Source organism: Hyla sarda, chromosome 2 (genome assembly GCF_029499605.1).
Source record: "Hyla sarda isolate aHylSar1 chromosome 2, aHylSar1.hap1, whole genome shotgun sequence".
NCBI lineage: Eukaryota > Metazoa > Chordata > Amphibia > Anura > Hylidae > Hyla > Hyla sarda.
Window position 1 is genome coordinate 287,629,517 of NC_079190.1, and position 24,513 is coordinate 287,654,029.

The 24,513-nt window shown below is 44.3% G+C and overlaps 1 protein-coding gene across 4 annotated transcripts in view; it reads left to right on the plus strand.

Annotated features, from left to right (window-relative positions):
* Positions 1-24,513, plus strand: part of FGR (FGR proto-oncogene, Src family tyrosine kinase) — a 197,654-nt gene that overhangs the window by 59,382 nt on the left and 113,759 nt on the right. The gene's annotated exons all lie outside the window — the stretch shown is intronic.

The window sequence follows — 24,513 nt, forward strand, 5'->3', positions numbered from 1 at the left end:
TGGGAGTTGTAGTTTTGCAACAGCTGGATGTTTCTCCCCCCCCCTCCCCTCCCCAATGTGAACGTACAGGGAACACTCACATGGGCGGAGGATTACAGTAAGTATCCGGCTGCAAGTTTGAGCTGCGGCAAATTTTCTGCCACTGCTCAAACTGCCAGCGAGAAACTACTGTGAACCCCCGCCCATGTGACTGTACCCTAAAAACACTACACTACACTAACACAAAATAAAATAAAAAGTAAAAAACACCACATATACACATACCCCTACACAGCCCCCCTCCCCAATAAAAATGAAAAACGTCTGGTACGTCACTGTTTCCAAAACGGAGCCTCCAGCGGTTGCAAAACTACAACTCCCAGCATGCACTGATAGACCGTACATGCTGGGAGTTGTAGTTTTGCAACAGCTGGATGTCCCCCCCCCCCCCCGCCCCCCAATGTGAACGTACAGGGTACACTCACATGGGCGGAGGATTACAGTAAGTATCCGGCTGCAAGTTTGAGCTGCGGCAAATTTTCTGCTGCAGCTCAAGCTGCCAGCGAGAAACTACTGTGAACCCCTACCCCTACACAGCCCCCCTCCCCAATAAAAATGACAAACGTCTGGTACGCCACTGTTTCCAGAACGGAGCCTCCAGCTGTTGCAAAACAACTACTCCCAGTATTGCCAGATAGCCACTGACTGTCTAGGCATGCTGGGAGTTTTACAACAGCTGGAGGCCCCCTGTTTGGGAATCACTGGCGTAGAATACCCCTATGTCCACCCCTATGCAAGTCCCTAATTTAGGCCTAAAATGCGCATGGCGCTCTCACTTTGCAGCCCTGTCGTATTTCAAGGCAACAGTTTAGGGCCACATATGGGGTATCGCCGTACTCGGGAGAAATTGGGCTTCAAATTTTGGGGGGTATTTTCAGCTATTACCCTTTTTAAAAATGTAACATTTTTGGGAAAACAAGCATTTTAGGTTAAAAAAAAAATTTTTTTTTACATATACAAAAGTCATGAAACACCTGTGGGGTATAAAGGTTCACTTAACCCCTTGTTACGTTCCCCGAGGGGTTTAGTTTCCAAAATGGTATGCCATGTGTTTTTTTTTTTTTGCTGTACTGGCACCATAGGGGCTTCCTAAATGCGGCATGCCCCCAGAGCAAAATTTGCTTTCAAAAAGCCAAATGTGACTCCTTCTCTTCTGAGACCTGTAGTGCGCCAGCAGAGCACTTTTCACCCCCATATGGGGTGTTTTCTGAATCGGGAGAAATTGGGCTTCAAATTTTGGGGGGGGTTTTCTGCTATTACCCTTTTTAAAAATGTAAAAATTTTGGGAAACCAAGCATTTTAGGTAAAAAAATAATAATTTTTTTTCACATATGCAAAAGTTGTGAAACACCTGTAGGGTATTAAGGTTCACATTACCCCTTGTTACGTTCCCCGAGGGGTCTAGTTTCCAAAATGGTATGCCATGTGTTTTTTTTTTTGCTGTTCTGGTACCATAGGGGCTTCCTAAATGCGGCATGACCCTAGAGCAAAATTTGCTTTCAAAAAGCCAAATGTGACTCCTTCTCTTCTGAGACCTGTAGTGCGCCAGCAGAGCACTTTTCACCCCCATATGGGGTGTTTTCTGAATCGGGAGAAATTGGGTTTCAAATTTTGGGGGGGTATTTTCTGCTATTACCCTTTTTAAAAATGTAACATTTTTGGGAAACCAAGCATTTTAGGTAAAAAAAAAAATATTTTTTTTACATATGCAAAAGTCGTGAAACACCTGTAAGGTATTAAGATTCACATTACCCCTTGTTACGTTCCCGAGGGGTCTAGTTTCCAAAATGGTATGACATGTGTTTTTTTTTTTGCTGTTCTGGCACCATAGGGGCTTCCTAAATGCGGCATGCCCCCAGAGCAAAATTTGCTTTCAAAAAGCCAAATGTGACTCCTTCTCTTCTGAGACCTGTAGTGCGCCAGCAGAGCAATTTTCACCCCCATATGGGGTGTTTTCTGAATCGGGAGAAATTGGGTTTAAAATTTTGGGGGGTATTTTCTGCTATTACCCTTTTTAAAAATGTAAAATTTTTGGGAAACCAAGCATTTTAGGTAAAAAAAAAATTATTTTTTTTACATATGCAAAAGTCGTGAAACACCTGTAGGGTATTAAGATTCACTTTAACCCTTGTTACGTTCCCTGAGGGGTCTAGTTTCCAAAATGGTATGCCATGTTTTTTTTTTGCTGTCCTGGCACCCTAGGGGCTTCCTAAAGGTGACATGCCCCCCAAAAACCATTTGTCGCTCCTTCCCTTCTGAGCCCTCTACTGCGCCCGCTGAACAATTAACATAGACATATGAGGTATGTGCTTACTCAAGAGAAATTGGGTTTCAAATACAAGTAAAAATTTTCTCCTTTTTACCCCTTGCAAAAATTCAAAAATTGGGTCTACAAGAACATGCGAATGTAAAAAATGAGGATTTTGAATTTTCTCCTTCACTTTGCTGCTATTCCTGTGAAACACTTAAAGGGTTAATACACTTACTGAATGTCATTTTGAATACTTTGGGGGGGTGTAGTTTTTATAATGGGGTCTTTTATGGGGTATTTCTAATACGAAGACCCTTCAAATCCACTTCAAACCTGAACTGGTCCATGAAAAATAGCGAGTTTGAAAATTTTGTGAAAAATTTCAAAATTGCTGCTGAACTTTGAAGCCCTCTGGTGTCTTCCAAAAGTAAAAACTCATACATTTTATGATGCAAACATAAAGTAGACATATTGTATATGTGAACCCAAAAAAAAATATTTTGAATATCCATTTTCCTTACAAGCAGAGAGCTTCAAAGTTAGAAAAATGCAAAATTTTCCTTTTTTTCGTAAAAAACATTTTTTATAGACATATTTGGTATCGCCGCGTGCGTAAATGTCCGAACTATTAAAATAAAATGTTAATGATCCCGTACGGTGAACGGCGTGAACGAAAAAAAATTAAAAAAGTCCAAAATTACTACTTTTTTAATACATTTTATTTAAAAAAAAATTATAAAAAATGTATTAAAAGTTTTTTATATGCAAATGTGGTATCAAAAAAAAGTACAGATCATGGCGCAAAAAATGAGCCCCCATACCGCCGCTTATACGGAAAAATAAAAAAGTTATAGGTCATCAAAATAAAGGGATTATAAACGTACTGTCACGATTCGGCTTACGGGTTGTGGATCCGCTGTGTCAGCGAGGGATTGGCGTGGACCGTGCTAGTGGACCGGTTCTAAGAGGATACTGGTTTTCACCAGAGCCCGCCGCAAAGCGGGATGGTCTTGCTGCGGCAGTAGCAACCAGGTCGTATCCACTAGCAACGGCTCAACCTCGCTGACTGCTGAGAAGGCGTGGGACAGAAGGACTAGGCAGAGGCAAGGTCAGACGTAGCAGAAGGTCGGGGGCAGGCGGCAAGGTTCGTAGTCAGGATGGATAGCAGAAGTTCTGGTAACACAGGCTTTGGACACACTAAACGCTTTCACTGGCACAAGGCAACAAGATCCGGCAGGGGAGTGCAGGGGCAGTGATCAGATATAGTCTGGGAGCAGGTGGAAGCCAATTAAGCTAATTGGGCCAGGCACCAATCATTGGTGCACTGGCCCTTTAAGTCTCAGAGAGCTGGCGCGCGCGCGCCCTAGAGAGCGGAGCCGCGCGCGCCAGCACATGACAGCAGGGGACCGGGACGGGTAAGTGACCTGGGATGCGACTCGCGAGCGGGCGCGTCCCGCTGTGCGAATCGCATCCCCGACGGCCATGACAGTGCAGCTCTCCCGGTCAGCGGGACTGACCGGGGCGCTGCAGGGAGAGAGACGCCGTGAGCGCTCCGGGGAGGAGCGGGGACCCGGAGCGCTAGGCGTAACACGTACTAATTTGGTTAAAAAGTTTGTGATTTTTTTTAAGCACAACAATAATATAAAAGTATATAATAATGGGTATCATTTTAATTGTATTGACCCTCAGAATAAAGAACACATGTCATTTTTACCAGAAATTGTACGGCGTGAAAACAAAACCTTCCAAAATTAGCAAAATTGCGTTTTTCATTTTAATTTCCCCACAAAAATAGTGTTTTTTGGTTGCGCCATACATTTTATGATATAATGAGTGATGTCATTACAAAGGACAACTGGTCGCGCAAAAAACAAGCCCTCATACTAGTCTGTGGATGAAAATATAAAAGAGTTATGATTTTTAGAAGGCGAGGAGGAAAAAATGAAAACGTAAAAATTAAATTGTCTGAGTCCTTAAGGCCAAAATGGGCTGAGTCCTTAAGGGGTTAAAGTGACAGTGGTCAGAATTGCAAAAAATGCTCTGGTCCTTAAGGTGAAAAAGGGCTCTGTCCTTAAGGGGTTAAACAAAAATCCTGACCCTCACAAATATGGGTAGTTAAGGGTTAAATGAACTATCCTATGTTTTAAGTGGACATATAAGTAACATGTGACCAAGTATTATCAAAATATCTCCAGCCGTTTGGAAGTTATGCAGTAACATATATTTTCCATAGACTTGTATGGGACTTTAAACATAAACCCCGCCCCTTTCAAATGGGGGTGAGTAAGGGTTAAATCACCTATCCTATGTTTGTTGGTGACATATAAGGAACATGTCTGCCAAGTTTCATTTTAATATCTTTAGCCGTTTGGAAGTTTTTGTGGAGCATACACACATACACACACACACACATATATATATATATAAAACCCAAAAATGTTGCAGCACTACTCAGCCTAAATATAGTTGGTGCCAGTGTCCAGAACTCCTTGATGCAAGTCCTTATTAGATAGAACTTCAGCGATGACACAGCACTCAAAGAAGTCCAAAAAAAAGGTGGATGTATTTCTGTCACATCAGACATGCTGTCTGATGTGACAGAAATAAATCCACCTTTTTTTTTGGACTTCTTTGAGTGCTGCGTCATCGATATTGTTCTCTCTCTCTCTCTCTCTCTCTCTCTCTCTCTCTCTCTCTCTATATATATATATATATACACACACACAAGCTATGGTCACCGCTTTTAAAGTAGCAGTCACAGCTCTAAAAGCTGTGACTGCAAGTTGCGGCTCCAGCGTATTCAGTGCATGCAGGGAGGAGGCCCGGCCCACTTGGCAAATGCCCGATTTGCCCGATGGCCAGTCCGGCCCTGAGTCCCAGGGTGTAAGCGTTGAAAAGGGTTCTATTGTGTGCAGTGGAGAGGCGTTCGTAGTAGTATATCTATGACTAAATACACTTTGCTTGGAATAAAGAATTTCTTGTTTAGGAATCCAGGACTCATTGGTCAGGTTTATCCCAGAACGTGACATTGGTCCCTAATTAAAGTATAGCCTGACTTATCTTTGAACATATGCGACTTGAATGACTTGTGGGCTCCCTAGCGCAATCCCAAAACTTTACTCACTGATGCAGGGTCTTCACAAGGGTGTCCCTGATAAGATAGTTTGAAGACTTGTACACAGAATCCCCTATCAATGGAGTTGACTTTACTGAGACAAGTCCCAAGTGGCACATCCAGATGAGTATCCCCTGATTGGTAGTTCTAACCAGACCAGTACCCGGAGGCAAGTGACTCCCAGGTATCCTCTGTGGGCTATCAGACCCTTTGACTAGACTTTTTCTGAAAGCTCCCTACTTGAACGTAGTGGACATCCTGTCAGAGTGGAATAGACTAGGTGACAATCTTCCTTGTTCTCAACTTGTGTTCAACTAAGGACAGCTACACCTACCATGTGCTTTGGATCTTAAAGGGACCTAACTCTAGTGTACTCTCTGCCACATATGTGTAAATGCATAAACCCTTTTTGTACCTTGCAGCATCAGCTATACTGGGCATAACCATACATACATAGAAAATAAAGACATGTTTTCTTTGATATGCAAGACACAAGTGTTCATTCATCACCCAGGACTACCTGTTGTGGGACGTTACATCTGTAGATCATCAGCTACATTATAGACAATGTTGTGTTGATAAATATTTTTTACAAGGTCACCAAGGTTTATCTATTGCTAAATACATGCAGATAAGCTTCTCTCTTAAGCACTCTTTCTTCCTTTTACACAGTAGGGGGTAGGAATTAAATTAACTGGTGCCGGTAAGTTAAACAGATTTGTAAATTACTTCTATAAAAAATCTCAATCCTTCCAGTACTTATTAACTGCTGAATACTACAGAGGAAATTCTTTTCTTTTTTGAACACAGAGCTCTCTGCTGACATCACGAGCACAGTGCTCTCTGCTGACACCTCTGTCTATTTTAAACCCTCAGGAAGTTGACTGCAACCGGGGATTGGCAAAGCATTCTGTTTAGGTGCCCCTTAAAGAAAATTTAGACTTGCAATTTTGTAAACATAGGTAACTCAAATAGGGCCACATGAACTCATAGGTTGGCTTACAGAAAAGTATTAATTCTAAAAAATAATATTGTAATGATACCCTAGATGTATAGTCTATATTCCGCTTTTGCTTTATACCAGTTCCCAGTTTAAGCAGACACGTGAGGCTGGGGAGAGTCTGACAGTAGTGTTTTCTAGAAATCTTAATAATATACTGCCTCTATGATCACTACCTGTGATGTTTGGGCCAAGTTAACAAGTGCCATATTTATGGCATTCTGACTCCTAGATGTTTTATTTTATTATTTAATGAGATTTAGTGCAGCAAAGAGCAAAATACAGATTTTAAGGAACCCAGCATACATAGTATGTGTGCTTGATGTGCAAAGCATTTTTGCTTTTTGTTCTCACAGCTAGTCTCTAGACCTAAGTGATTCTCCTAGCCTTTTCATAGTCCAAACAAGTCCCTCTTAAACGAAATGTGCCATCAATAGGTTATTGGTGGGGTTTCAGCAACCAGCACCCCCAACAATCAGCTGTTTTCCAATTTCTTTCATTCTTTACTGTGTTTTTCTTAAGCAGTTGGAATACATATTGTAATAAACACAATTTCACTATAATAGACACTACAGTCTCAATCTCCAAAATGGTGCATGTTCATTGAAGAATGTGCCATTCTCAACTTAACCCCTTGTCACCAGTTCTGTGGTTGCTGTACTTATTTTTATACTGTTTCTAAAACACTGCAGCAGAACGTGTGGTATACTCATAACAACATTGGGAAAATATTAGCCCTGCGCCTTTCTAAGTATCCTCCTTATTACCAAAGTGGTAAATCTCTCCGGCAGCTGCCATCTATAGACAGATGCCTACTGTACCTGTAAATAAAGTTACTATGCGTGATGAGGGTGTGATGAGGGCAGATGTTATTATCCTAGGGGCAGATAGCATTAACCCCCTGTCTTCATGATACCAGGGCTTGGTTAACCTCTGCAACAACAGAGGTATGGCCTGGGCTAGGCACGGGGCAAATAATGATCCGACGCCAAGTTACGGAACAACGGCAGCTTTTCTGAGGCAGACAGATGGAAGCGTCTTTACAGCTCAGTTAGGCCCAAGGAGATGACCAGTGACTTTAAAGACTTGCGGGCTTGCTGGAACTTGTAGTGGACTTGGATAGAATGCTGCAGACCCACACTGAATTCAGACAGACTTTACTGACTTAACTAGGACTGACTAGACTTCACCCCTTGTGTAGCTTACCAGGCTTTGACGTTCACCTGTGGGATACTTGGTGATGGAAGCGTGGCTGTGTGGTTAGGCCTTGGGTCTCTTCAGGACAGCAGACACTCTCAGGTCTTGACTGTTCCACAGCATGCTCTAAACCGAAAACCAACTAGCTCTTCCCATGTATATATGGGGGAGACTTTGGAGGGGTCCTATAGGTCACCACAAGTCATCTGGTCACTGACACCTTCCCTGGTTAGAAGACATGATAACAAGATTTAAAGGTATATAGATTATAAACACACTTTCATGAATCACATAAAGCACTGATTAACTGTTTAACATACTCAATAGAAGGGTGGACTCAGGGGTCACTGCAATAGAGTACGCCAGACAGGACAGCAAGGGTACAGGGGGGCAACTCCTATAATGGGCCACCACATTTGTGTGCACAGCATTATATTGCATCTATGCAAACCATTTCAAATACGGATCTTAAGATTTCGGTTCATTAGTAAGTGAAAAGGTTAGTTATTTAAAGCGGTACTCCGGTGGTAAATTTTTTTGACTATATGGCATCTTCTTTGTAAGTTTAGTTTTTTTGCAATATACATGTGTTATATGTTTTGGCAGCATGTGTGTGTTTTGCTTACCTGTTTGTTGGTCAGGAAGTTCTGTAGTTCAGAGGGTTTTCTTTTACTGTTGTCCACAGTTCTGAGTCTGTTTCTCAGTCTGCCTGAGAGAAATAAGCCACGCCCCCTCATCTCATCCAGCTGAGTACACAGCTCCTCACCTCCCCTCCCCCCTGCTCTGTTTTCTAAGGATGCAGGTCTGCACAGGAGAAAGAAGACAGAGAAGATAAGAGTGTTATCTGAAGGGGAGGGTGACAGGGTGCACGAGCTGGGGATGTATGGACTGCAGAGGAATAAATCTCATACTGGGAATGATCTCTATTTGTGAAGGGGGGGGGGACTCCTGAATGACACATGCTGGGAGTTGTAGTCCCTGTTGTGTGTGTGTATGCTAGTGTTTACAAACCAGTGTGCCTCCAGCTGCTGCAAAACTACAACTCCTAGAATGCCCAAAGGCTGTCAGGGCATGCTGGGAGTAGTAGTTTTGCAACAGCTGGAGGCACCCTGGTTGGGAAACACTGGTGTATGCCCTGCAGAGGTGTGGTGAACTACAACCCCCAGGAGACTACAGAGGCAGCATGCTGGTGTTATACCACAGACTGAAGACTCCTGAATGACATATGCTAGGAGTTGTAGTGCCTTTTGTGTGTGTATGCCAGTGTATCACAACCAAGGCTGATTTATATTAGTGTGCTGTGCATAAGGGGGCTGACCTGGGAAAATAGTAGGATGGGTAAAGGGCGGAACAAATAAACAAAAAAACAAAAAAAGGAGCCGAACCCAAACCAGCAAGGCATGTGGCATGCTGGTATCTGTAGTTTTCAGCCCAGCAAGAAACAGGAAATAGAAGCAAAGATAGGAAAAGAAAGTGGGGGATAAAAAGACAACAAAGAACGGAAATAGAGTAGGCTAAACAACAAGTATAGAAATGAAACAAAACAAGTCACAAACAAAAAAACACGTTGACCACCGGAGTACCCCTTTAAGGGCTGAAACTGAGAAGCATAAGTTCCCATTTTTCAAAGTGGGTGTATTGTAAATCAGTAGTCTCTTGTACTTCCTGTCTGTATCAATGGTTTGGAGCCATACTGCCCAGTGGCATCTATCCAAGCAACCCTATGATAGATGCAAACTAGGATATTGCCACAATGTAGAATTAACCTGGTATACTTCATATTTCATATACTGTAAATATGATGCTTCATCATCATTGACGGGTTGTCTGGGTGTGAAAGATGTATGTGCTCTGCATATCAAAATAGAGTGTCTATAAAGCTGTGTGTTGTAGAGAATATTCCTATAGCAACAACTCATCTTCCAACTCCTATTTTTCATGTACCCTCCTCGAGTTAATAGAAAAGCTGTATACATAATATACCCACATTAGGTGCAGTATAGTTCCCCCACAATAGGTGCAGTATAGTTCCCCCACATTAGGTGCAGTATAGTTCCCCACATCAGGTGCAGTCACTGAGGACAAGCAGGGCTCTGTACACTGAGGACAAGCGGGGCTCTGTACGAGAGAGAGATCAGCCAGGGTGGCGGGCGCACTGATCGGTGGCACAGTGAACTCCGACATTGCGCTGCTGCGCTTAGACGTGAGGTCACGTCACCCCCACGGTGACGTGACCTCACGTCTAAGCGCAGCAATGCGCCACGCCGGAGCTCTAAGTGCCTCTCCCAGGCAGCCGACCACCCAGGGCCGTAAGTAAGAAGCAGGGCCGGCCTGGGACAGTGCAGGGCCAGCCCTCTTTTTCTGTTAAGATATTTATCGTCGGCGCCAGGCGGCCTATGCGGGCCACCTGTGCAGCCCGCTCAGGGCTGGTGCAAAAGTGAATTTTGCCGCCCCCTTGACCCCGCCCACTGGCTCCGCCCTTTTACTCGCCCCACCTTACTACTGGGCTGACACACTGTAAAAAAAAACTTCCTCATTTAATCTCCTTACTACTGGGATGACACACTGTAACAAACCCACTCCTCATGTAATCTCCTTACTACTGTGGTTACACACTGTAACAAACATCCTCCTAATGTAATCTTCTTACTACTGGGGTGACACACTGTAACAAACCCACTCCTCATGTAATCTACTTACTACTACACAGTAACAAACCTCCTCCTCATGAAATCTCCTTACTACTGGAGTGACACACTGTAACAAACCTCCTCATCATGTAATCACCTTACTACTGGGGTGACACACTGTAACAAACCTCCTCCTCATGTAATCTCCTTACTACTGGGGTGACACACTAACAAACCCCCTCCTCATGTAATCTCCTTACTACTGGGGTGACACACTGTAACAAATCTCCTCATGTAATCTCCTTAGAACTGGGGTGACACACTGTAACAAACCTCCCCCTCATATAATCTCCTTACTACTGGAGTGACACACTGTAACAAACCTCCTCCTCATGTAATCTCCTTACACAAGTATAGCATACAGTATCACATATTTTAGCATTAGATAAAGGGACTCAACAACCAGTATCTGTGTATCTATAGGGGGATTAGATACACAGCTCCGCAGACAATATCACACATAGAGCGATTAGATAAGTGTTTCCTAACCAGGGCGCCTCCAGCTGTTGCAAAACTACAACTCCCAGCATGCCCGGACAGCCAAAGGCCGCAACATCTGGAGGCACCCTGGTTGTCAAAAACTAATATAGAGGTATATATCAGCTGTATACAGATCTGTATACCATATAAGTGATTAGAGTTACATTTTGGGACTCACAATTACATCTCTTCTGATCAGTGTCGTCCTCTTTCCTTTTCTTCTCCATCCGGCTCAGACCGCCACGGCGTCTTCTTTCAGCCAAAACTTCATCTTTTCAGCATCTGCAGGACAAACATGTTAGACCCTGCATTTTTCCAGTGCTCTCTATTGCCGATCCCCTCTCCTGCCCCCCTGTGCGATTTCATTAACTCCCCCCCCCCCCTCCTCTCCCTTACATGAGGAGGTTTGTTACAGTGTGTCATCCCAGTAGTAAGGTGATTACATGAGGAGTGGGTTTGTTACAGTGTGTCACCCCAGTAGTAAGGTGATTACATGAGGAGTGGGTTTGTTACAGTGTGTCACCCCAGTAGTAAGGTGATTACATGAGGAGTGGGTTTGTTACAGTGTGTAACCCCAGTAGTAAGGAGATTACATGAGGAGGGGGTTTGTTACAGTGTGTCATCCCAGTAGTAAGGTGATCACATGAGGAGGGGGTTTGTTACAGTGTGTCACCCCAGTAGTATGGAGATTACATGAGGAGTGGGTTTGTTACAGTGTGTCCCCCCATAGTAGTAAGGAAATTACATGAGGAGAGGGTCTGTTACAGTGTGTCACCCCACTAGTAAGGAGATTACATGAGGAGGCAGGGGAGGTGGGGGTTTAATGAAATTATCCCCCCCACCCCCTCCCCCCCTCTACAATTTCATTAACACACTCCCCCTCCTCCCCACCCCTGTACGATTTAATTAACCCCTCCACCCCACCCCTATACGATTTAATTAACCCCCGACCCCACTACCCCACCCCACGACGACTTAATTAACTCCCCACTCCACTAAACCCCCCCCCAGCTGCCGTCTCACCTGCTCAGATCAGTCAGGGCAGCGGTCAGGCAGGAGGCAGCGTGTCTCCTCACCAGCGTGTCTTACAGCAGGGCGCGCGCTCCGGTGATGACGAGTGACGTCCCCCTGCGCAGCGTCAGGGGCGTCTCTCATCCTCCAGTGCCGGCCCGCCGCAGGCCAATTAGAATGGTGAGTGCGGCGGTAGGGTGATGCGGGGGGGGGGGGGGGGATGGGCGGTTTCTCAGCCCTGCTCCGCTCCTGTATTAACATGCAGGACGGGCAGGGCATGTTTTGAGCTGGAGCGTGCAGCTTTTTGCTTGCCGCGCTCCTCAAACATGGGACGGGGATATTATATGGGCTTTGTTGGGCGGTTGTGGCTACAGGCAGAGCGGCGCCCTATAGGCAAAACCGGCCCTGAGCCCGCTGGACCTATGAGCCCCTACGTTAATCCGGCCCCAAAGCTGCCCCAGGCCCAGCGGCCCATCGGAATAATTCCCGGTATCCCGGTAGGCCAGTCCAGGCCTGGATGCAGGTTCCTCACAGGCTTTGCTGGGACTAGTAATCTTTAGCTTTAAGCAGGCCACTGTGCTACTAATTGTATTAGTTGAGTTGAATAGTAACAACATTTAGTGAACAGAGCTTTATAACCTACGATTTTAGTGGCTGCTGGTTCTTTAGGCTTTGGCCCAGTTGAGATGAATTGAGATATGCTTATTGTGCTTGCTTTAGTGTCCAGTAGGAAGAGAGAAGAGCAAGAGAGCGAATTTGGAGACTACAGCCCCTTATATACTAAGGGGGCTGGACTAAGCTCATTGGCTGCAAAGCCTGTAAGTCCGGAACCGAGAGAACTCTGGGTACATCACATGACCCAGGAAGGTCCTAAATATCTGTACAACCATTATAACATATCATGTGACCTAGGTAGGTCCTATACATTTGTACACTATACAGAAATACATTTCTATGAGGCGACCAAGGGGCAAGCCCTGCAGGAGAGCCCTGTGGAATGGAGGGACCCTAACTGAGGGGACTTTAGACAGGGACAGGACAAGGTCCTGTGCCGGGATACCACACTAATATTACCTACATCCATCATTGGACTGTTTTGGTTCCTTCATATACCATTAGCCACATCCTTGTTATTAGGCAGAAAATGTAAATGAGAAAAAAAATGCCTTTCTTGGTTTAATGTGGACTTTCAATTATATTGGTCTGTTTTAAAGTTTGAAGGATGTTTCTGCATCAAAGGCAACCATAGCAAGCTAGGCCTCCACTACTTTGAGGAATAGGGGGCATCTAGCATCCAGAAAGATGAAAGAAGCAATGTGATTGGTTGCTAAAGAGCTGCTACTTTACTTTACCTCTACACAGGTTTTGATAAATTCCCCCTTAATCCCTTAAAGGGGTTATCCGGAAGAAAGGGGGATTAGAACAATGCCCATCCTACAGCATATGAAAAAACAAACTCTGCTTACCTCCTGCACTCCTGCAGTGCCTCAGGTGCTCCAGTCCTCCTCTGTGATCTTTTTCTGAGGTTTGGCGTGACTCTTGGGCCCACAGTGACGCCAGGGTCCAGTGATATCCTGCCACGGCCAGGTATCACTGAGCGCCAGTATGACACACTGGGCCCGACATCACTCCGCCCAAGCATCATGCTGCAGCTCAGGAAAAAGAACGCATCCGGGGACTGAACCAGCGCCCTCTTTGAGCAGATAACCCAGGAAATTACATAATTTTTCGCTTAAAAGAGCCATAACTTTTTTTTTTTTCCATCCACAGTGCCATATGAGGGTTTGCTTTTGCTTTTTGTGAATCAGAAAAAAAATGGTTTGTGAGATAAAATTGCAGTAAAACGAATGTGTTATCTTTATTCCGTAGCAAAGACCTCCAAACCACTAAGGGATTCTCCAGGCGCAAACAGCGGATAGCAACAGCAAGAAGTAGGCAGCAATAGATGTAAATAACGATCAGTGGCAATAAAACCAAGGGGATTTATTAAGAACAACGCGTTTCGACGCCAGGACAGGCGTCTTCTTCAGGTTCATACAAAACAATAAAACATATCCAATATATATACAGAGACATACCGTATTACAAACCACAATTGGCCTGCATCACACCATGAGACCGGGTTCCAGGAGATGGACGGAAGTGAACCACAGGTCAGACGGACAAAGAGGAAGTTGTCATCAATACAAAAAGTAAGTAATATAAAACATACAAAAAACTAATAATAATTATTAATTATAACCAAGATAGTTCATTAATATATAATCAAAAACGGCATGGTTGTGGTCCATAAGAAAACATTTTCAAATTATGCGGTATGCAACAAGAAATACTAGTATTAACCATTTATTCTGTGTTCTCGATGGTTTCATTTAACCCATCCGGGTACAACCATTTAAGTTTGTATATCCAATACGATATACCACATTGATCAGAATTCACATATTCATTGGGTTTAAGGTAATGTAAAATAGCTTTAGTTCCTAAGGTGCTATCAATATTAGAATAAAGTGCTGCTAGGTCTAAAGTAAGAAAGGAATAATTAACAGGGGTATCTAATAATTTAAGTTCTCTAATTAGCTGCGTGGAGCTGTGCGATGGACTCCTTTCGCCCCAAGTTATGCAAATTTATTTATGGGGCGATTCGAGTCCCTATATATCGCACAGCCTGACTCTCCATTTTTTAAGTATATATGTTTTTTTTAAACGGTATATTGACGATTTATTTATTTTGTCGACCGGTACACAGCAGCAAGCGCTAGAATTTGTAGATTTTATTAATCATAATACATATGGATTAATTTTTACCCCGCACTTCTCAGAATTGGCTGTACAGTTTTTAGATCTAGAGATTTTTAAAATCATGATAATAAGCTGAAGACTAAAACGTTTTTTAAAACCGTGGATGTGAACAGTTTCCTAGACTATCGAAGCTGTCACTATCCGAAATGGCTTAAAAATGTGCCCTTTGGCCAGTATTTAAGAATATGCAAAAATTGCTCTGACGATGAGGATTTTAAAATGCAATCAGGTATATTCCAAAAAAGGTTTTTAGAAAAGGGATATCCGAAACAGATTCTAACCCAAGCTTATAATAAAACCAAAAATCTTAAACAGATAGATCTTGCACAGGTAAAAATTAAGTCTGTGGGTAATACCCCAAAAAAAGATGTAAAACATAATTTTTTTACCACTTTTAATTGTGCATCAGAGTCTGTTAGAAAGATTTTAATTAAACACTGGCCGATCGTTAAATGTCACCCTATTTTAAAAGATTTAGTACCTGCCCACCCACTGATTACTTTTAGAAAACCTATGTCTCTCCGGAACTTTCTAGCACTTAGTAAACTTAAACATGTTACTAATAGCAACCAATATGCAAAAAAAATCAAAGTGCAATAAATCACGCTGTTTATGTTGTAATATTATTCAGGACAATTGTAACACCTTGCGATCCAATACTACTAATGAGTTGTTTTTTATTAAAACTGATTGGGACTGTGAAACCGATTATGCGGTTTATTTATTGGAATGCCCGTGCCAACTGCAATATGTGGGCTGCACCGTTCAGACGGTGCGGTCCCGCATGAATACCCACCGGTTCAATATTTGGAAAGGGTTTCCTTTGCATAGTGTGTCACGACACTTTGCGTTAAAACATATGAATAATCACGAATTTTTGAAGCTTAGTATAATCGAGGTGATACCCAAAGATGTTCGAAACCGCTTTCAAAAGTTAATCAACAAAGAATCGTATTGGATATACAACCTTAAATGCTTGTACCCGGATGGGTTAAATGAAACCATCGAGAACACAGCATAAATGGTTAATACTAGTATTCCTTGTTGCATACCGCATCATTTGAAAAAAATTTCTTATGGACCACAACCATGTCGTTTTTGATTATATATTAATGAACTATCTTGGTTATAATTAATAATTATTATAAGTTTTTTGTATGTTTTATATTACCTACTTTTTGTATTGATGACATAGTTACATAGTTACATAGTTAGTACGGTCGAAAAAAGACATATGTCCATCAAGTTCAACCAGGGAATTAAAGGGTAAACACTTCCTCTTTGTCCGTCTGACCTGTGGTTCACTTCCGTCCATCTCCTGGAACCCGGTCTAATGGTGTGATGCAGGCCAATTGTGGTTTGTAATACGGTATGTCTCTGTATATATGTTGGATATGTTTTATTGTTTTGTATGAACCTGAAGAAGACGCCTGTCCTGGCGTCGAAACGCGTTGTTCTTAATAAATCCCCTTGGTTTTATTGCCACTGGTCGTTATTTACATCTATTGCTGCCTACTTCTTGCGGTTGCTATCCGCTGTTTGCGCCTGGAGAATCCCTTAGTGGTTTGGAGGTCTTTGCTGGAGAATTGAACACCACGAGGTGGTGGAAGGGATTGGCTGCATGTTGGAGTCTATACACACCTACACCAGTGTTGTGCCTGTCTGTTTGCACAACTATTTTGGGTAAGCACACGACATTAGCCCATGCGTGGTTTACCCTGTTAATTGCACTATGGAGCGCTCTTCTTGTGTTTTTTTTATCTTTATTCTGTAGGAAGGCACAATTACAAAAATATCCAATGTATATAATTTTCTTTAATGTAACAAAGTATATATACCGGCACCACCAAACAGTAAGTTCCCTGCCGTGATCGGCTTCCAGGTGATTAGCACCTGTGTACACCAAATTCCCCTTACGGCAGTTATAGGTAGTGCTCACGTATGCAACAGTTCATGTAGATCAATCAGCTTCAAAAGATGTGAAGAAAGAACGGAGCACATACCATGTTGAAGATGACTTTGTTTGCTTTATTGCTTCATTTCGGGGTGTGCAGTAGAGGGGCGGGGAGGGTAGACGGGTACTTCGGGGGAACCTCGGGCTTCCCGAAGTTCCCCCGAAGTACCTGTCCACCCTCCCCACCCCTCTACCGCACACCCCGAAATGAAGCAATAAAGCAAACGAAGGCATCTTCAACATGGTATGTGCTCCATTCTTTCTTCACATCTTTTGAAGCTGATATATTTTCTTTGTTTTACTCTTTTTTTTTCTATTTTTTTAATTGCTTTAAACAGCTATATTCTGACCCCTATACCTTTTTTAGTTTTCCATCAATGGAGCTGTGTTAAAGGGGTACTCTGGCGCTAAGACATCTTATCCCCTATCCAAAGGATAGGGGATAAGTTGCCTGATCGCAGGGGTCCCCAGCGGTCCCCAGTGATCTTGCACGCAGCACCCCGTTATAATCAGTCCCGGAGCATGTCACTCCTGGTCTGATTACTGGCGATCACGGGGGCCGGAGCATTGTGACGTCATGGTCCCGCCCCCTCAATGCAAGCCTATGGGTTGGGGCGTGACAGCTGTCAGCTCGTAGTCAGGATAGCAGAAGGTCAGGGCAGGCGGCACAGTAGCATAGTCAGGACATAGCAGGAGGTCAGTAGGCAGGTGGCAGAGGAGCAAGGTCAGGTCACAGAGCAAAGGATCAGATACACAGCAAGGTAATTCTCAGGTATGCTTTCTCTCAAGCACAAGGCAATAAAGATCCGGCAGTGAAGTGTGGGAGGAGAAATTTATCAATGTGCCACAGGTGTACTACACTAATGTAATGGGCGCACTGGCCCTTTAAATCTTAAAGCTCCGGCACGCGCACCCTAGGGGACGAGGAGACACAAGCGCTGGAGCAGAGAGGTGGGGGCAGGAGAAGCACCCGGTGAGTGACGGACTAGGATTCGCATGTGGCCGCGTCCCGCGATGTGAATCCCAGCCCCACCAGCAGCAGCAGGTAACGGGTCCATGCTCTCATGGCCAGCGTGTGCAGCCGGAGCGCATAACATAACAGTACCCCCCCCCCTTGGTCCCCCCCCCCCCCTCCTTTTACGACTCAGAAAACTCCTGAGAAGGTCACGGTCCAGGACAATCTCCTTAGACTTCCAATACCGCAACTCTCCCAGTCGACCAGAAAAAATTATTTACCTCTCACAGTTTTAGTGGCAAGAATCTGTTTAACTTTAAAGATGTCAGAAGAGCCAGGTGTGGGGACAAGATTCTTTTGAGAAAACCGGTTTATGACAAGAGGCTTGAGGAGAGAGACGTGGAAGGAATTGGGAATTCGTAAGGTAGCAGGTAGACGGAGTTTGCAGGAGACAAGATTAATTTTATGTAGAATCTGGAAGGGACCAATGTAGTGAGGACCAAGCTTGTAACAGGGTATCTTGAAGCAGATGTACTTGGATGAAAGCCACACCATGTCACCAGGAGAGAAGTACAGAGGAGGTCTTCTACTTTTATCAGCTTGCACCTTCATGCATGAAGAAGCCTGGGATAAGCCGGGTCTGTTGCCAGATGGTAGAGAAGTCACGGACCAGCTCATCAACAGCAGGCACACCGGAGGAAACTGGGAGAGGAAGAGGATGATGGAGATGGAGTCCATAGACAACAAAAAAGGGAGACTACCTCGTGGACTCGGAATCCTTATGATTATATGAGAATTCAGCCCAGGGGAGAAGGTCGACCCAATAGTCTTGGCGAGCTGAAACAAAGTCTCAAGAATTTGATTAACCCTCTCCACCTGACCGTTAGACTGAGGGTGGTAGGCCTAGGAGAAGTCCAGATTGATGTCCAGACGGTTACAAAGGGCTCGCCAGAACTTAGAGACAAACTGCACACCATAATCCGAAACGATATGCTGAGGAAGACCATGTAAACGAAAGACATGCAGCAAGATGTTCTTCGCCAGCTGTGGAGCAGAAGGAAGACCTGGTAGAGGAATGAAATTAGCCATCTTGGAAAACCGATCTACAACGACCCAAATGAAAGTGTTATTATGAGGTGGTGGCAAATCGGTGATGAAATCCATGGCGATATGGGACCAGGGTTCCACAGGAATGAACAAAATCAGAAACATCACATTCAAGATGGGGCCACCAGTAGTCCCGGGAGATTAGAAGTAGAGTCTTGCGAATTCCAGGGTGTCCTGCTGTCAAGGAAGAATTTCAATACCTTGCGTCTCAATCTGGCGGGCACAAAGGATTTTCTCGGAGGAACTTGCTGAATTACGGCAGGAGCGTCAGGAATCAAAAGGTCAGGAGGAATAATATGCCTAGTCGTGGAGTTCAAACCAATGACGTCAGAGGACCTGGAGAGAGCATCTGCTCTGATGTTCTTGTCTGCTGGACGGAAGTGGATGAAGAAGTTGAACCTAGAAAAGAACAGTGACCTGCATGGCGGGGGTCCAAACGGTGAGCAGACTGAAGGTATAGAAGATTCTTATGGTCGGAGTAGATGCTTACCGAATGAGAAGAATCTTCCAATAAATATGCCATTCCTCCAATGCTAGCTTGATAGCGAGGAGCTTATGATCTCCAATGGAGTAATTCCCCTCAGCAGGAGAGAAGGTCTTGGAGAAGAACCCACAAGTTACAGTCTTGCCCTTGGCGTTTTTCTGAGTAAGAACGGCACCCGCTCCAATAGATGAGGCATCAACCTCCAAAGCAAAGGGCCTCTCTGGATCAGGTCTTGTAAGCAAGGGAGCAGAGGCAAATGCAGACTTTAAACGGGAAAAGGCCTCTTCAGCCTCTTGAGGCCAAGACTTAGGATTAGAAACCTTCTTAGTGAGAGCCACAATAGGAGCAACCAAGGACGATAATGTGGGATAAATTGACGACAATAGTTAGCGAATCCCAGAAAGTGTTGAATACCACGTAGGCACAAAGGACGAGGCCAATCCAACACTGCAGACAATTTATCTGGATCCATCTGCAGGCTCCGATGAGAGACAATGTAGCCAAGAAACGGAAAACTAGACTTCTCAAACAGACATTTCTCCAGTTTGGTGTAGAGATGATTCTTCTGTAGTCACTGGAGAACCAGACGAACATGAGTACGATGCTCCTCTAAGTTGGAAGAGAAGATCAGGATGTCATCTAGGTATACGACCATACAGGTGTAGAGAAGATCAAGGAAGATATCATTGACAAACCCTAGAAAAACGGATGGAGCATTGCAGACACCAAAAGACATTCCAAGATAATCAAAATGTCTGTCACGAGAATTGAAGGCCGTTTTCCATTCATCTCCCTTGTGGATACGAATGAGGTTATACGCTCCACGTAAGTCCAACTTGGAGAAGACCTTGGCACCACGTAGACAGTAAAAAAGTTCTGAGATAAGAGGTAGAGGGTAACGGTTCTTGACCGTGATTTTGTTAAGTCCCCTGTAGTCAATGCAAGGAACGGAGTGAGCCATCCTTCCCTACAAAGAAGAAACCTGCTCCGGCAGGAGAAGAGGACTTACGGATAAATCCCTTTTGGAGATTCTCCTGGATATACTCAGCAATTGCTTTGGTCTCAGGAACCGATAGAAGGTATATCCTTCCATGAGGAGGAGTGGTACCAGGCAGAAGATCTATAGGGCAGTCGTAAGGACGATGTGGAGGCAGAGACTCCGCCTGTTTCTTGCAGAATACATCTGAGAAATCTTGGTAAGGTGGCGGCAGGCCAGGTAAAGGAGCAGGACGAGAAACAACTTTAGACTGAACTGGTTGGAGGCAAAGATTTTGACAGGATTGTCCCCAGCGAATAATTTCTCCAGTTTTCCAATCCAGTTTCGGAGAATGGCGTTGCAGCCAAGGAAGGGCAAGAAGAATCTATGAAGTACACTGTGGCAGAAGATAGAATTCAATCTTTTTTCTTTATGCAGTACTCCAACTTGCATGACGAGAGATTCTGTACGGAAGTGAACCATACAGTCCAGATTTTGTCCATTAACAGAGGAGATGAACAAGGGCTTGGAAAGCCGAGTAAGAGAAAGATGATACTTGTGGACCAAAGAAGCATCAATAAAGTCGCCTGCTGATCCAGAATCCAAAAATGCTGTAGCGCTGAAGGAAGACTTGGCTGAAGCAAAGACTAGTACAGAAATAGTTAAAGGGGTATTCCAGGAAAAAACTTTTTTTTTTTTTTTTTATATATCAACTGGTTCAAGAAAGTTAAACCGATTTGTAAATTACTTCTATTAAAAAATCTTAATCCTTTCAGTAATTATCAGCTGCTGAAGTTGAGTTGTTGTTTTCTGTCTGGCAACAGTGCTGTCTGCTGACATCTCTGCTTGTCTTGGGAACTGCACAGAGTAGAAGAGGTTTGCTATAGGGATTTACTTCTAAACTGGGCGGTTCCCGAGACACGTGTCATCAGAGAGCACTTAGACAGAAAAGAATAACTCAACTTCAGCAGCTCATAAGTACTGAAAGGATTAAGATTTTTTTTAATAGAAGTAATTTACTTTCTGGAGCCAGTTGATATATAAAAAAACGTTTTTTCCTGGATAACCCCTTTAAGCGTGGAGTTGGTATTATTCACACCCAGGGACGCCTCTCCCACGAACCCTAGGTGCAAGCGTTTTCCCAAACGCTGTGGACGAGCTTTACAGTCCTTGAGGAAGTGCTCTGGGCTAGCACAATACAAGCACAAATTCTCACTGCGTCGTCGTAACCTCTCCTGTTGCGTAAGACGAGAACGATCCACTTGTATTGCGCAGGAAACGGAAGAGGTGGACGTTGTAACATGGGTGCCAGGTGAGGATATCTCCGTGTTCGGCAGGTTCCCTCTCTATGCGCAGTTCCTCCTGTTTTAAAATGCACATCAATGCGTGTGGCCAAGTGGATAAGTTCAGTCAAAGAAGATGGATTCGAGATTCGAGGGCATCTTTAATCCTGCTTGACAGTCCTTTTTTGAATGTGGCACACAAGGCCTCATCATTGCTTGCAAGTTCTGAGGCTAGAGTGTGGAACTGTACCGCATAGTCACCAACGGAAGAATTCCCTTGACAGAGGTTCAGCACAGCCGTCTCAGCAGAAGAGGCAGGTTCCTCAAAGACCCTGCGAAATTCTGCCAAGAAAGCCGACAAATTGTAGGATACCGGATCACCTTGATCCCAAAGGGGTACAGCCCAGGCCAGGGCTTTTCAGGACAGTAGACTAATGACAAAGGCCACCTTCGCACGTTCTGTCGGAAACTGTTTAGGCTGGCTTCACATCACGATTTGAGTGTCCGCTGCACAGATACGATTTCAGAAGCTCAAATCATCTGAAATCGTATCTGTGCAGGGACAGGTACTGACAGATATGGGGCCATTAACTATTATGGGGCTGCGGACTCGATCGTAGTCTGCATGTGACTACGATCTGGTCATTTTCTCAGCATGTCAGATTTTTGACATGGACTGAAAATTGTGGCAGACCATGATTTTCAGTCCAAGTCAAAAATCAGATCCCCTGAGAAAATGACCAGATCGTAGTCACTAGCAGACTACGATCGGGTCCACAGCCCCATAATAGTTAATGGCTCCATATCTGTCAGTACCTGTCCCTGCACAGATACGATTTCAGATGATTTGAGCTTCCGAAATCATATCTATGCATTGGAAGGTCAAATCGTGGTGTGAAGCCAGCCTTAGGCATGAGCTTCAAGTGCATGGAGCACTGTGTAACGAAGCCTCTGCAAAGCTTGGAATCCCCATCATACTTAGAAGGTAAAGGCAGATGTAACTGGGAGCCAGAAGACACTGCAGGAAGTGGTGGTGGCAGTGGGCCAGGTTGCGGTACCTGCTGCTGTTGTTGCTGAAAGGCCAATAGCTGTAACAAAGCAGACAGTTGGGTAAGTTGCTGCTCCTGCCACGCCAATTGCTGAGACTGACATGCCACAACGGAGGGAAGATCCGCGACTTCAGGCAGGGGTACCTCAGTGGGATCCATAGCCAGATCTTACTGTAACACTCACGTTTCAGAAGGCAGGAACACCGGTGGATGGGGATCCACTGGACCTGTGTGGCAGATGACTCGGACCGTAGCGGAGTCTAAGGTGCCGCTGGTTTTCACCAGAGCCCTCCGCAAAGCGGTATGGACTTGCTGCGGCAGGCGGCACCCAGGTCGCTACCCCAGTATGGCTCGACCTCACAGGCGGCTGAGGAGATGCGAGGCACAGGAGGGATAAGACAGCTCGTAGTCAGGATAGCAGAAGGTCAGGGCAGGTGGCACAGTAGCATAGTCAGGATGTAGCAGGAGGTCAGTAGGCAGGTGACAGTGGAGCAAGGTCAGGTCACAGAGCAAAGGATCAAATACACAGCAAGGCAACTCTCAGGAATGCTTTCTCTAAGGCATAAGGCAACAAAGATCCATCAGGGAAGTGTGGGAAGAGGAGGAATTTATCAATTAGCCGCACATGTACTAAACTAATGGGCGCACTGGCCCTTTAAAGCAGAGAGGCCGAGGCGGGGGAAGGAGAAGCACCCTGTCAGTGACGAACTGGGATTCACATGCGGGCTTGTCCCGCAAATCGAATCCCAGTCCCGCCAGCAGCAGGAGGTAATGGGACCATGCACTCATGGCCAGCGTGTGCGGCTGGAGCGCATAACGTAACAGTCAGTTTCCCTCTAATAGTTCTCAAGTCCAAAATATGGAAACTACTAAATAAGGATCTTCACGGGTAGTTAAGCATTGTATAATGTAACAAAGTAGTCCACTTTACTTGCTCTTTTAGAAGCAATTTGTGAAACAATATTTGAATCCTCACAGCATGGACTGGGACTAGACGTTACATTTTGGAAACATGTGACACTCAACTGGAACAAGCCAAAGCAGGTGTGCTTCTAGCAACAGCCAAGCTGGAACCACTCTACTGTACAGAGATTGTGAGAACTCTGGTCCCTGTCCCAAATTGGGCTCACAATCTAAACTCCAAATTGACCTATCACTATATTTTGGAGTAAAACGTACGCAAACACAGTGAGAACATGCAAACTCCTCACAGATGTTGTCCTTGTGGGATTTAATCCCTGGACTCCAGTGCCGCAAGGCAACAATTCTAACTACTAAGCCATCATGCCATCCCACAGAAGGAATGTCAGTCCCCACACATCTGACAATGCATCCTGTGACATTGTGTTCACTAGAGGGAACAGGAAGTCAGAGAGAATGTGAAATCACATAAAGAAATCACAGGCAGAACAGTCATGTGACCCAGCCTAAGAACAGTGTAAATATAAATGAAAGTGTGTATAGAACATATAACACCTACATAAGTCAATGCAATGCTAGTTTATTGAAAAATTCTTGGAACCCCTTTAGTGCACAATAAATCTGAGCTCTATGTTTAAAGTATACAGTACTATGGAAAAAGTTCCCAGCATACATGTTAAATCTGTATGAGCCATCCAATGGAAGCTAGACTCTGGGAGGTATGCGTAGATATACTTTGTAGATATACTTTTTCCTAACTGCTGTAATTTCCTGTAAAGAGGGCCTCCATTAAAATCATATACCATGCTGTATACTTATTTTTGCAATGGTATCCCATGGGCAACGTATGCCACTGTACACCTGTATAGTGGCATATGTTGGAGCTCTTCATTGGAGGTTTACCTTAAGACGATCGTTTACCTCTAATGGAAGGCTCTATTGCTATGTATTCAGTGCCAAAGATACTTCAGAATTGTAATTTTAAGTGAAATAAACATACTTACTAAAACAGACATGTGAGGAGAGCTGCAAATTCTCTGTAAAGGGTATACTGGTAGGAACAATATTGTACGTGAGGGATTTTGGTATGTTCTGTCATAGGCTTTTTAGTGCAATAAATGCCTAAGAAGTTTAACACTAAGTGAAATCCTTACACGTAAATTGAAGTATATCTGTATGTCTATACAGATGACACTTAT